General features: G+C 41.4%; 1 pseudogene; it reads left to right on the forward strand.

Moving 5' to 3' along the window:
• Nucleotides 1-10,652: 10,652 nt before the first annotated feature.
• Nucleotides 10,653-13,806, forward strand: part of LOC115109093 (roquin-1-like) — a 35,473-nt pseudogene continuing 32,319 nt past the window's right edge.

Here is a 13,806-nt window from a genome sequence, read left to right on the forward strand (position 1 = left end):
TCTGAAGACACATCCCCTGCAAACACTGACAGCTCAGGAGAGTGCATGCTCACATGAGAAAAACACAGTCTGGTTCTCTGACAAGATAAACGAGTGTACAAAACATTAGGAACACCTCAGAAAAAGCCTAAATTCATCAGGGTATGGACTCTACAAGGTGTTAAATTAACTGTTGAGCGTGAAGAACTCTCCAGTGTTGCAATTCTTGACACAGTCAAACCGGTGTGCATGGCACCTGCTACTATACCCCGTTCAAAGGCAGTGGTGGAAAAAGTACCCAATTGTCATGAGTAAAAGTAAAGATACCTTTACAGAAAATGACTCAAGTGAAAGTCAACCAGAAAAATACTACTTGAGTAAAAAAAAGTATTTAGTTTTAAATATACTTACAGTTGAAGTTGGAAGTTTACATACACTTAGGTTGAAGTCATTAAAAGTCATTTTTCAACCACTCCACAAATTTCTTGTTAATAAACTATAGTTTTGGCAAGTCGGTTAGGACATCTACTTTGTGCATTACACTACTAATTTTTCCAACAATTGTTAACAGACCGATTATTTCACTTATAATTCACTGTATCACAATTCCAGTGGGTCAGAAATTTACATACACTACGTTGACTATGCCTTTAAACGGCTTGGAATATTCAAGAAAATTATGTCATGGCTTTAGAAGCTCCTTAAAGGCTAATTGACATCAGTTGAGTCAATTGGAGGTGTACCTGTGGATGTATTTCAAGGCCTACCTTCAAACTCAGTGCCTCTTTACTTGACATCATGGGAAAATCAAAACAAATCAGCCAAGACCTCAGAAAAACAATTGTAGACCTCCACAAGTCTGGTTCATCCTTGGGGGCAATTTAAAAACACCTGAAGGTACCACGTTCATCTGTACAAACAACAGTATGCAAGTATAAACACAATTGGACCACGCAGCCGTCATACCGCTCTAAGAGACGTTCTGTCTCCTAGAGATGAATGTACTTTGGTGCAAAAAGTGCAAATCAATCCTAGGACCTTGTGAAGATGCTTGAGGAAACCAGTAGAATAGTATCTCTATCCACAGAACCTGAAAGGCCGCTCAGCAAGGAAGAAGCCACTGCTCCAAAACCGCCATAAAAAAGCCAGACTACGGTTTGCAACTGTACATGGAGAAATGTCCTTTGGTCTGATGAAACAAAAATAGAACAGTTTGGCCATAATGACCATCATTATGTTTGGAGGAAAAGGGGGAGGCTTGTAAGCCGAAGAACATCATCCCAACCGTGAAGCACGGGGGTGGCAGCATCATGTTGTGGTGGTGCTTTGCTGCAGAAGGGACTGGTGCACTTCACAAAAAAGATGGCGTCATGAGGAAGAAAAATGATGTGGATATATTGAAGCAACATCTCAAGACATCAGTCAGGAAGTTAAAGCTTGGTTGCAAATGGGTCTTCCAAATGGACAATGACCCCAAGCATACGTCCAATGTTGTGTCAAAATGGCTTAAGGACCACAAAGTCTAGGTATTAGGAGTGACCATCACAAAGTCCTGACCTCAATCCCATAGAACATTTGTGGGCAGAACTGAAAAAGCGTGTGCTAGCAAGGAGGCCTACAAACCTGACTCAGTTACACCAGCTCTGTCAGGAGGAATGGGCCAAAATGCACCCAACTTATTGTAGGAAGCTTGTGGAAGGCTACCCAAAACATTTGACCCAAGTTAAACAATTTAATCGCAATGCTACCAAATACTAATTGAGTATGTAAACTTCTGACCCACTGGGAATGTGATGAAAGAAATAAAAGCTGAAATAAATCCTTCTCTCTACTATTATTCTGACATTTCACATTCTTAAAATAAAGTGGTGATCCTAACTGACCTAAGACAGGGAATTAAATGTCAGGAGTTTTGAAAAACTGAGTTTTTAAATGTATTTGGCTAAGGTGTATGTAAACTTCAGCCTTCAACTGTAAGTATCAAAGTAAATGTAATTGCAACAATATGCATATTTCTTATAATAAGCCAATCGTATAGCACAATTTTCTTGTTTTTTAAAACTTACAGATAGCCAGGGGCACACTATAAAACGCAGCCATCATTTACAAATGAAGCATTTGTGTTTAGTGAGTCCTCCAGATCAGAGGCAGTAGGGATGACCAGGCATGTTCTCTTGATAAGTGAGTGAATTGAACCGTTTCCCTGTCCTGCTAAGCATTGAAAATATAACGACTACTTTTGCTTGTCAGGGAAAATGTAAAGAGTAAAAAGTACATTTCCTTTCAGAATGAAGTAAAGTAACAGTAAAAGTAGTCCAAAATATAACGTACAGATACCTAAAAAAACAACTTAAGTAAAAATACTTTAAAGTACTAAAGTACTTTACACCCCTGTTCAAAGGCACTTCCATACCCCATTCAAAGGCCCATTCACCCTCTGCATTTCACAAGTGACATCAATAAGGGATCATAGCTTTCACCTGGGTTCTAATTTGATGTAATTACTGTGTGTGCTTAATATGCAGGGCTCCCTTACAAGTTAACACAACCCACAGGCCTCAACTGTGAGCTGTCAAGTACCCTCTACTTAACCACACAATGCATTACTGTAGCGTACAGTACATCACCACCAGGCAAGATGGAACATTGTATTTGCTGTGTCACTTGAACATGGCCTACCATCATAAGTCACAGACACAGCTTTGATGGGAATGTGTTTGCCTCAAGTCAGACCAGGGCCCATATTCATAAAGTGTCTGAGTGCTGTTCTAGGATCAGTTTTCCCCTTTAGATCATAGAGAATAATATTACAGGGTGGAACCTAGTGCTAGATCAGCATTCCTACTCGGAGACGCTTTATGTAGTGGCACCGTAGGGTTTTTTAATCCTCATAGCAGCTGCATACCTGAGAAAATCTATCTCCAAATTCCAGGGAGCAACTGTGAGACACAGAAAGCATGTTAGAGGTTATAGGCTACACTTCCACTGCACTTGTGTTGAAATGCAATGCATAAAAAAAACATTTGTCATTTAGCAGACACTCTTATCCAGAGCAATTTACAGTAGATTTTCTCATACTGGTCCCCCGCCCCATGGGAATCAAACCCACAACCTTGGCGTTGCAAGGGCCATGCACTACCAACTGACCCACACGGGCCCCTTAGTTACAGTGAAGGGAAATCTTAATGCTACAGCATACAATGGCATTTTAGACGATTCTATGCTTCCAACTTTGTTGCAACAGTTTGGAGAACGTGCTTTTACACCTGCATTGTTTGCTGTTTGGGGTTTTAGGCTGGGTTTCTGTACAGCACTTTGAGATATCAGCTGATGTACAAAGGGCTATATAAATAAATTTGATTTGATTTGATTTGACCTATGGGATAAATTCAAACGCGGACTGCTAGCCAGGCCTAATCACCCAACATCAGTGCGCGACTTCATTAATGCTCTTGTGGCTGAATGGAAGCAAGTCCCCGCAGCAATGTTCCAATATCTAGTGGAAGCCTTCCCAAAAGATTGGAGGCTGTTATAGCGGCAAAGGGGGGCCAACTTCATATTAATGCCCATGATTTTTTTATGAGATATTTGACGAGCAGGTGTCTACATACTTTTGATCATGTAGTGTAGTTATCAAATTGAAGTGCAACATCAAATGAATATTATAAAACAAAGTATGTGTCAATGTACAGTAATCAGTTAATCATGTGAGAAAGTGAAAAATGTTACCTCTGCATTTCTTCAGTGCACTGATTTCCCAGATAAGATCCAGGTTCAAAACAGAATGGGGTACGTCAATCATCTTGGGGCGGCAGGTAGCCAGTGGTTAGAGTGTTGGGCCAGTAACCGAAAGGTTGCTAGATCAAATCCCTGAGCTGGCAAGGTAAAAATCTGTTGTTCTACCCCTGAACGAGGCAGTTAACCCTCTATTCCTAGGCTGTCAATATAAATAAGAATTTGTTCTTAACTGACTTGCCTAGTTAAAGAAAGATTATAAAAAATATGTAGCATTTCTCACAAACTCCTTCCTGTCTGTCACACAGTCTCTCTCTGCATATGAACAATTGGTTTGGTAATGTCCTCTGATATTAAATGGATTTGGGAAAAATAAATACATGACGGTGAGCCATAGGCTGTTGTAATCATTGCAATCTTGGACACAGTGCCCTCAGCCAGCATGAGTGAATAAGACCTGGGTATACAGGAAATAAGCACATTTCACCCCTGATCGAGCTATACTCAGTCAAATGTGTGGTGATGTCACATCACAGCCTATTGCTGATCCCAGTTGATGTTTGGGTGCACAGGGGAGTGGATTATTATTTACTACCAATACAGTGGTAGGCTAAATTTGGTCAATATTATGTTGCTCTTTTCTGAAATGGCATATCATCATGTTGGAAAAGCCCTTCTATGACTTGTAATATTTAGATATTAAAAGTAACCTGTGAAAGATTAGGTTTGACATTTTTATTGATGTAGACTTGTGGCGTACTTATTCTGTTTGTTGATGTGCTTGCTTCTGTCAATACAGATTATAAACTACGTAATTATGGCAAATGCGAGTATTTATTACTGTATATCTGGTGAAATGGCACCCCCTTGTGCTATTTGTGATTTAATTCAAATGGTTATCAGTATCAAAACGCAGTTTTCCTTTGCAATACGTAATATACTAGCGTAGCGTCATAGCCATTTCATATTATTTGCAACCACAACCTGACTCATGTCTACAATGTTGTAAATTGCACAAATTGCAAGAATCTTTGCAAATATGGGTTGAAATAATCATTGATTGAGCATATGGGGATGAGCGAGTAATATTTTCAGCTCCTCTGATAGGTCAGCAGCCATGAAACGGAGGCTTCTATTGGCTGGATTTTTTGGTCAGCCATTGGAACATAGAAACAGCGCCACAATCAATTTACATTCGATTTATCACAAGGACCGTTTGTGTTTAACAACGTGGAAAGTGATTCATTACTACATACGTCTTTCGTTTGTTTTTTTTGCTATCAATTGAAGTTAAATATTAGCGAAACTAGATTGATTACATCGTGGATTTACCGCGAATATGGCCGCTCTGATATTGCGGAGGAAGTCTTTGAAACCACTGCTCGAGTAACATTACAGTTCTCACAACATTTCAGCCAGCCAATACGACTCCGTGGCACGCAAACCGAAATGATTCGCTAGCTATGCCATTTTCTAGGCTTTCCAGATGGCCAACGTCTTCTAACTAGTTTACGTGAAGTATCTAACGTCACCTTGCCATCTAGTTTGTCTTTTAGTGTAAGTGAATTACTTGCACATTTGCATCTTGTGGCATGCACACACATATTTTGACTAATAAGATGTAAAAGTTAGCTAGTTGTTGACGGAACCACTTCACGTTCCCGTCCACACCACAGAAATGAGTATTTAAGTGAATTTGAAAGGACAGTCATCTCACGTCCTGGCCAATGTTTACAAACCAGAGAATCTGAAAATGACAACAAGGTATGTACTTGCGTTCTTCCTTATATATATATATTACACTTGTACCAGAGTTTTTTATATATATATATAACTCTGGTACATGTGTCCACGGGAACCAGCATGCGGGGCCCCAGTGGCAGCGTGGACCTCAGTCTGGAGGCCAACGCCATCGCCCTCCGGTACCTCAGCGACCAGCAGCTCTCTAGACTTTCTGGGGGGGGGGGGCAACAACAGCCCCCTAGGGCCCTCCCTGGCCCTAGGGACCTCCCTAGGTTCAGCCCCTGCACACCTCTCTCGGAGAAGCCTGGAGCGGAGAAGAGCACTGTGGAACTCAGTTGTATCCTGTCTCCCAACAACATGTCCTTCGCCCCCAGCAAGTACATGAGAAGGTACGGGCTTATAGAGGAGGGGAGCAGGAGTGAGGAGGACGGCAGGGCCGAGGGGGAGCAGTTGGAGATGGGATATACCGTACATTTCCATGTTCAACAGGATCAAGTAGGGCAGGGAGAGAGGGAGTCATATGGCTTGGATAGAAGCTGTTTAGAAGCCTTTTGGACCTAGACTTTGCTCTCCGGTACTGCTTGCTTTGCGGTAGCAGAGAGAACAGTCTATGACTTTGGTGGCTGGAGTCTTTGACAATTTTTAGGGCCTTCCTCTGACACCGCCTGGTATAGAGATCCTGGATGGCAGGAAGCTTGGCCCCAGTGATGTACTGAGCTGTTCGCACTACCCTCTGTAGTGCCCTGTGGTCAGAGGCCGAGCAGTTGCCATACCAGGGAGTGATGCAAACAGTCAGGATGCTCTCGATGGTACAGCTGTAGAACCTTTTGAGGATCTGAGGACCCATGCCAAATCTTTTCAGTCTCCTGAGGGGGAATAGGTTTTGTCGTGCTCTTCACGACTGTCTTGGTGTGCTTGGACCATGATAGTTTGTTGGTGATGTGGACACCAAGGAACTTGAAGCTCTCAACCTGCTCCACCGTAGCCCCGTCAATGAGAATGGGAGCGCGCTCGGTCCTCATTTTCCTATAGTCCACAATCATCTACTTTGTCTCGATCACATTGAGGGAGAGGTTGTTGTCCTGGCACCACACGGCCAGGTCTCTGACCTCCTCCCTATAGGTTGTCTTGTCGTTTTTGGTGATCAGGCCTACCACTGTTGTCTCATCTGGAAACTTAATGATGATGTTGAAGTTGTGCCTGGCCATGCAGTCATGAGTGAACAGGGAGTACAGGAGGGGACTGAGCACGCACCCCTGAGGGGCCCCTGTGTTGAGGATCAGCGTGGCGGATGTGTTGTTACCTACCCTTACCACCTGGGGGCGGCCCGTCAGGAAGTCCAGGATACAGTTGCAGAGGGAGGTGTTAAGTCCCAGGGTCCTTAGCTTATTGATGAGCTTTGAGGGCACTATGGTGTTGAATGCTGAGCTGTAGTCAATGAAACGTGTTGAGTTTAATAGAGATTGCATCATCTGTGGATCTTTTGGGGCAGTATGCAAATTGGAGTGGGTCTAGGGTTTCTGGGATAATTGTGTTGATGTGAGCCATGACCAGCCTTTTGCACTGTCTCTATGCACACTCATTAGAAACCAATATACACAGGCAGTTAGAAAAGCCAAGGGTAGCTTTTTCAAGCAGAAATTTGCTTCCTGCAACACAAACTCAAAAAAGTTCTGGGACACTGTAATGGAGAATGGAGAATAAGAATACCTGCACCCAGCTGCACACTGCACTGAGGATAGGAAACACTGTCACCACCGATAAATCCACTATAATTGAACATTTCAATAAGCATTTTTCTACGGCTGGCCAAGCTTTCCACCTGGCTACCCCTACCCCGGTCAACAGCACTGCACCCCCCACAGGAACTCGCCTAAGCCTTCCCCATTTCTCCTTCACCCAAATCCAGTCAGCTGATGTTCTGAAAGGGCTGCAAAATCTGGATCCCTACAAATCAGCTGGGCTAGACAATCTGGACCCTCTCTTTCTAAAATTATCTGCCGAAATTGTTGCAACCCCTATTACTAGCCTGTTCAACCTCTCTTTCGTGTCGTCTGAGATTCCCAAAGATTGGAAAGCTGCCGCGGTCATCCCCCTCTTCAAAGGGGGGGACACTCTTGACCCAAATTGCTACAGACCTATATCTATCCTACCCTGCCTTTCTAAGGTCTTCGAAAGCCAAGTCAACAAACAGATTACCGACCATTTCGAATCCCACCATACCTTCTCCGCTATGCAATCTAATTTCAGAGCTGGTCATGGGTGCACCACAGCCACGCTCAAGGTCCTAAACGATAGCTTAACCGCCATCGATAAGAAACAATACTGTGCAGCCGTATTCATTGACCTGGCCAAGGCTTTCGACTCTGTCAATCACCCCATCCTCATCGGCAGACTCGATAGCCTTGGTTTCTCAAATTATTCCCTCGCCTGGTTCACCAACTACTTCTCTGATAGAGTTCAGTGTGTCAAATCGGAGGGCCTGTTGTCCGGGCCTCTGGCAGTCTCTATGGGGGTGCCACAGGGTTCAATTCTTGGACCGACTCTCTTCTCTGTATAGATCAATGATGTCGCTCTTGCTGCTGGTGAGTCTCTGATCCACCTCTACGCAGATGACACCATTCTGTATACTTCTGGCCCTTCTTTGGACACTGTGTTAACAACCCTCCAGACGAGACGGTTCGAGACGGTTGAGACGGTTCTGAGACGGTTCTGACTTAGAATATGTGGACAACTACAAATACCTAGGTGTCTGGTTAGACTGTAAACTCTCCTTCCAGACTCACATCAAGCTTCTCCAATACAAAGTTAAATCTAGAATTGGCTTCCTATTTCGCAACAAAGCATCCTTCACTCATGCTGCCAAACATACCCTTGTAAAACTGACCATCCTACCGATCCTCGACTTCGGCGATGTCGTTTACAAAATAGCCTCCAATACCCTACTCAAAAAATTGGATGCAGTCTATCACAGTGCCATCCGTTTGTCACCAAAGTCCCATATACTACCCACCACTGCGACCTGTACGCTCTCGAGAGCTGGTCCTCGCTTCATTACTCGTCGCCAAACTCACTGGCTCCAGGTCATCTACAAGACCCTGCTAGGTAAAGTCCCCCTTATCGCAGCTCACTGGTCACCGTAGCAACACCCACCTGTAGCACGTGCTCCAGCAGGTATATCTCTCTGGTCACCCCCAAAACCAATTATTCCTTTGGCCGTCTCTCCTTCCAGTTCTCTGCTGCCAATGACTGGAACGAACTACAAAAATCTCTGAAACTGGAAACACTTATCTCCCTCACTAGCTTTAAGCATCAGTTGTCAGAGCAGCTCACAGATTACTGCACCTGTACATAGCCCATCTATAATTTATCCCAAACAGCTACCTCTTCCCCTACTGTCTTTATTTATTTTGCTCCTTTGCACCCCATTATTTCTATTTCTACTTTGCACATTCTTCCACTGCAAATCTACCATTCCAATGTTTTACTTGCTATATTGTATTTACTTTGCCACCATGGCCTTTTTTTTGCATTTACCTCCCTTATCTCACCTCACTTGCTCACATTGTATGTAGACTTATTTTTCTACTGTATTATTGACTGTATGTTTATTTTACTCCATGTGTAACTCTGTGTTGTTGTGTGTGACGAACTGCTTTGCTTTATCTTGGCCAGTTTGCAATTGTAAATGAGAACTTGTTCTCAACTTGCCTACCTGGTTAAATAAAGGTGAATTAAAAAATAAAATGTAAAAAACTCACAGGGCCCTAAACACTCACACACACTGTCACTCCAACACACACATAACCAGTCACTCCATCATTTTCTCACTCACACGTAATATGCACATACATTTAGAATGACTCCACACATCCACTCACATCTCCTAGTCCCCTTCCCCCTATACATATCTACCCCATCACCCCAGGATCCCTGCACATGTTAATATAGTATTGGATCTGACTTTTGAAATATTTCCTGTATATAGTATGCTTCCTTACTTACTTTATTGTGTATTTTGGTAGAAATACGTTGTTAATGATTATTGCATTGTTGGGTTTTGAGTTTGCAAGAAAGGTATTTCATTGTACTTGTTTATGTGACATTAAAACTTTAAACACAAACACACTTTAGTCACAACCACTACCCAGAAGCAAGCTGTAAGATGATAACAGCACCAACCAAAATCAATAGTGTAAAACTGTGAGGTATCAGAATGAAAATGGTGAAGTTATGGGTCTCTCTGTGTTCAATACACTAACCCTCAAAACAAAAATACTTTTTCAAACCGTAGGCCTCTAGTTTTGTGTGTGTGTGTGTGTGTGTGTGTGTGTGTGTGTGTTTCAATGACAGGAGAGTACAATAACAGATCTTTGCAACTCAACATTAGGAAGGTGTTTTGTACACTCGGTATATATAAAACTGTGACAAGTGTGACAACAGTAGCAAACAGGTTCAATAAAAGTATACTTCATCAGATATTTCAGAGTGACTAATGCTGACCATGATCAATAGTAGTGTCAGATATGCTTACACATATTGGTACCAAGCAAATAAATACCATCAAGCTCCACTGACTACTTGATGGACATTTCAAAGTGTCTCCCAAATCGGAACTGTTGAGACCTTTTTAAGGGCTACAAATAGTAATCATATAAAAACCTCACGATTATGTGGTATTCTACTAATGTATGCTTGATGTGTATAATAAGTAACTGCTGCGTTTAGACAGGCAGCCAAATTCTGATATTTTGTTTGACCAATCAGTTCAGCTTTAAAAAAAAGAGCAGATGTGAAAGATCTAATGTGATTGGTCAAAATACCAATTCGTGGTAAAAAGCGGGGAGGACATGGCAAAAACAACAAAAGCAACATGATTCAAATTATTTCAATGGTGTTATGTCTCTGGAGACTGGGAGTAAAAATGGACTGACTCTATACATGGCTCTGCTAAAAAACAATTAGCGTACCGCATATTATGTACAATAAAAGTGATATGCATGTGCTAATTTAAAAATTATGTAAATGAAAGTAAAGCAAACCTTTTCTTCTGAGAAAATGTATTATAGTAACCTGCCGATGTGTTGCTATTTTTGTATGTCTTGCTTGCAGCTTTGCATAGTGTGCTGCTTTGACATGCACAGCCTAGCTAAAAGCTAGCCACCTAGTTAGCTCATTACTGCCACTGCCAGGTTCCAGCTACGTGGTCGACATGGCGACCGACGAAATACAAAAATATTACCTATCATAAAAACAGCTGAAGGTTGATGGCATTTAATTGGAAATTGTAAGTATATGATGGTGGTTCTACAAAAATTATAAAGGGCTAGCCAACTAGATAAAGTCGGATTATATTCGACAGGTTTTATTTTTGCGACAAATGTACAGCTAACGTTTTCTAGGTAGCTAACCATGTTAGCCGTCAAGTGTAGCTGGCTAGCTAGCTTTATAAAAAACAACAACAATGTAGCTAGCTAATTAATTGTTTTTGTTTCTGATAACTAGCTAACATTAGCTACCTAACTGGTCTATATTTCGTTAGCTGTGTCAATTTATGATAGCTTGCTTACGTTGGCTAGTTATTCTAGCTAATGTTAACAATGTCCACTTAATTAATGTGTATTGACTAGCTAAATTAGCACTGTAACTAATATTTATGCTAAAGCACACATTACCAATAGCTAACGTTAGTTAGACAAACCGGTATAACTAGCTAGCTAGGTTCAGGGCATTTGACAAATGTTGCTTTTGGATTTTTGTATGGGTAACGTTTGCTTCGTCCCGCAACGAGCCGGGCGAAGCAAACTCACATTAGCGAGTAAGCCTACTTTGAAGTATTAGCCTAGCAGCTAGCAGGTTAGCTAACTAACTTTAGCATCTAGCTCGCTAGCATTGCTTACGTTGCACTTCGTAGTGATACGTTTTTTTGTTATGTTTATGGATGCTTATACGTTTCAGAGGCCTAATAATAACTTTACAGTATTTAATCATTCTGCTGTGAAAGTGGAAAACCGCTTGTGGAAGAGCTCCATGATATTCAATCAAACTTGGTTTGCAGGTTGACGTTGGATTCATGTACCCAACAGCAAGGGAACATTGAAACTAAACAAAAACGCAACTGCATATGTTGCTTATAGCTAATGCTTTACTGCTCATTCATGACATGTTATGCAAACCTAGTAAGTGGTTTTGATGATACAATGGTAAAATACATCACATATATTCTACATTGAATTGATTGATTAGTGTAGGGAAATCATTAGGCCTGTGACTAGTGGTTGTGTAAGGATGGTACAGTTCCTTCTAGTTTTATGAGTCATCGTTAAAGAGGAAATCTGCAGTTGTTACATCCATTTTTGACTTATACTTTAATGATTTATACCCCTTGATTCTTGAAAACTTTTTATAAATGCCCCATGAGCTTAGTTCAACTGTCAAAACTCACCAGAGCCCAAAATATAAGTGTTTTACTCCAATGTTTGTAAACATTGTAAATGTACACAAACACTGTATAGCCTCAACATGTTTAAAACATAATGTTGATATATTGGATGGTCAGGGCTCTGTTTATGAATTTGAGAAATGGTTACATTTCTTCAGGCCCATCCCTCAGCTTTTTACCAAAACAAATAGGGTGACCACAATTGTTTACTCATGTTAGCTGTGAGTGTTTTCATCTGCATCCTTATTATGAGTGTATGTCTGCTGTGGCTACAGTTCTCTAGGATTTAGGCCTTACTAAACTTTATTTGAGACTGATACGGTCATGGAGTCATTGGATATTAAACAGTCAATCGGATAGCAAATCACAAAGTTCAACAGTTAGTCTTCTGTCTTGGTGAAATGGCTATATAAGGACAAGTATATGGACAGTCAACATTACTCTGTCAGTGTCACAGCAGCATTATTTGCATGGCATTTTGAATATGGAAGATTGTGAGTACAAGGGGAGGGGGTGTAAAATGTAACCACACAGAATGTAGGCCAGGCTATCGAATCAAATTATATTTGTCATATGTGTGGAATACAACAGGTGTAGGTAGACCTTACCCGTGAAATGCTTACTTTACAAGCCCTTAACCAACAATGCAGTTCAAGAAATGGAGTCAAGAAAATATTTACTAACTATAGACTAAAGTAAAAAGTAACAATAAAATAATTAGGCTAGTCAATCACAGCCAGACTGTCAGGGGAAGTTGGGTGTAAATGTATTCATTAATTTTTAAATTAAGAATGCCTTTCCTGAACTAACACTTATCTTTTGCTTACTTGCTATGACTTTGCTGCGAGCTACTTTGAGGAAAAATGTACTTCCTATGACTGTGGTGTAGTTGTCCTACCTAGCTATTTTAAGATGAATGCACTAACTGTTTGTCACTCTGGTTAAGAGACTGGGCCTCTCTTATTACATTCATTTACATTTTTGTAATTTAGCAGACACTTATCAGATGAAAACAAAGTCTTCAAAGGTCCACACAATTCAAACTTTTGTACCTGATCTTACATTAACCTCACTGGAATGTTTGTGTGGAAGTTGGCCTCATTTGCCCTATTTTAAGTTAAAATATTTTTATTTTATAGATAAGGCTACAGTACATTCACTCATCTATTAAGCCCTTTGTTAGATCACATGCAGTGGACGTGGTAGATTTTTTATTTTGTCGAGAAGCATTGGATGAAATGACAGTTTTCTGATACCATAGAAATAAGAATTAATTATTATTTCCATGTCTGCTACTGCATTGTGAGTGGTACCATAGCAGTTCCAGGCACAATGACCTCATTGACTGTCAACCTTCCCAAAAACACACAGGGATATTTATCATCATCTCTGTGTAGATTATCATAGTCTGTCAGACTCAATCGCTGATTGAGGAAAGGCCCCTGTTGCTCCAGCACACGTATTATAGCCAATTCCCAGCACTTAGGCTCTCCCAGGCTTTATGGGAAACACACTCCCTCTGCCTGGCCCACTCATCTCAGCACCAATGTGGGGGTGTTTCCTTCTCCTGTGTCATAAGTAAACACTTAGCTTGTTAGCTATTCTACTTCCCTACTCAGATTGCTAACTCAGTCAGTCCACCCCTCCGGGCTATTTTCAGCCTGTGGAATCCCCACCCAGGTCGTCAACACCTGCTGTTGACATCAGGTGTGGCTTTGTTTTATGCTGGCTACAAGCAAATTATGCAGCAGAGACAGGGAAGGCAGAGGTAGTAGTGGAGCACAAACAAAGATGTCATTTGAATATTACACATGTCCATCTTGAACCAGACACGAGGATAAGTGCAGGCAAAAACAAAAGCCAGTGGCATGGCAGGAGACAAAGTAGCAATGCAGGAAGCATAATGT

This window comes from Oncorhynchus nerka, linkage group LG25 (genome assembly GCF_034236695.1).
Source record: "Oncorhynchus nerka isolate Pitt River linkage group LG25, Oner_Uvic_2.0, whole genome shotgun sequence".
Taxonomy (NCBI): domain Eukaryota; kingdom Metazoa; phylum Chordata; class Actinopteri; order Salmoniformes; family Salmonidae; genus Oncorhynchus; species Oncorhynchus nerka.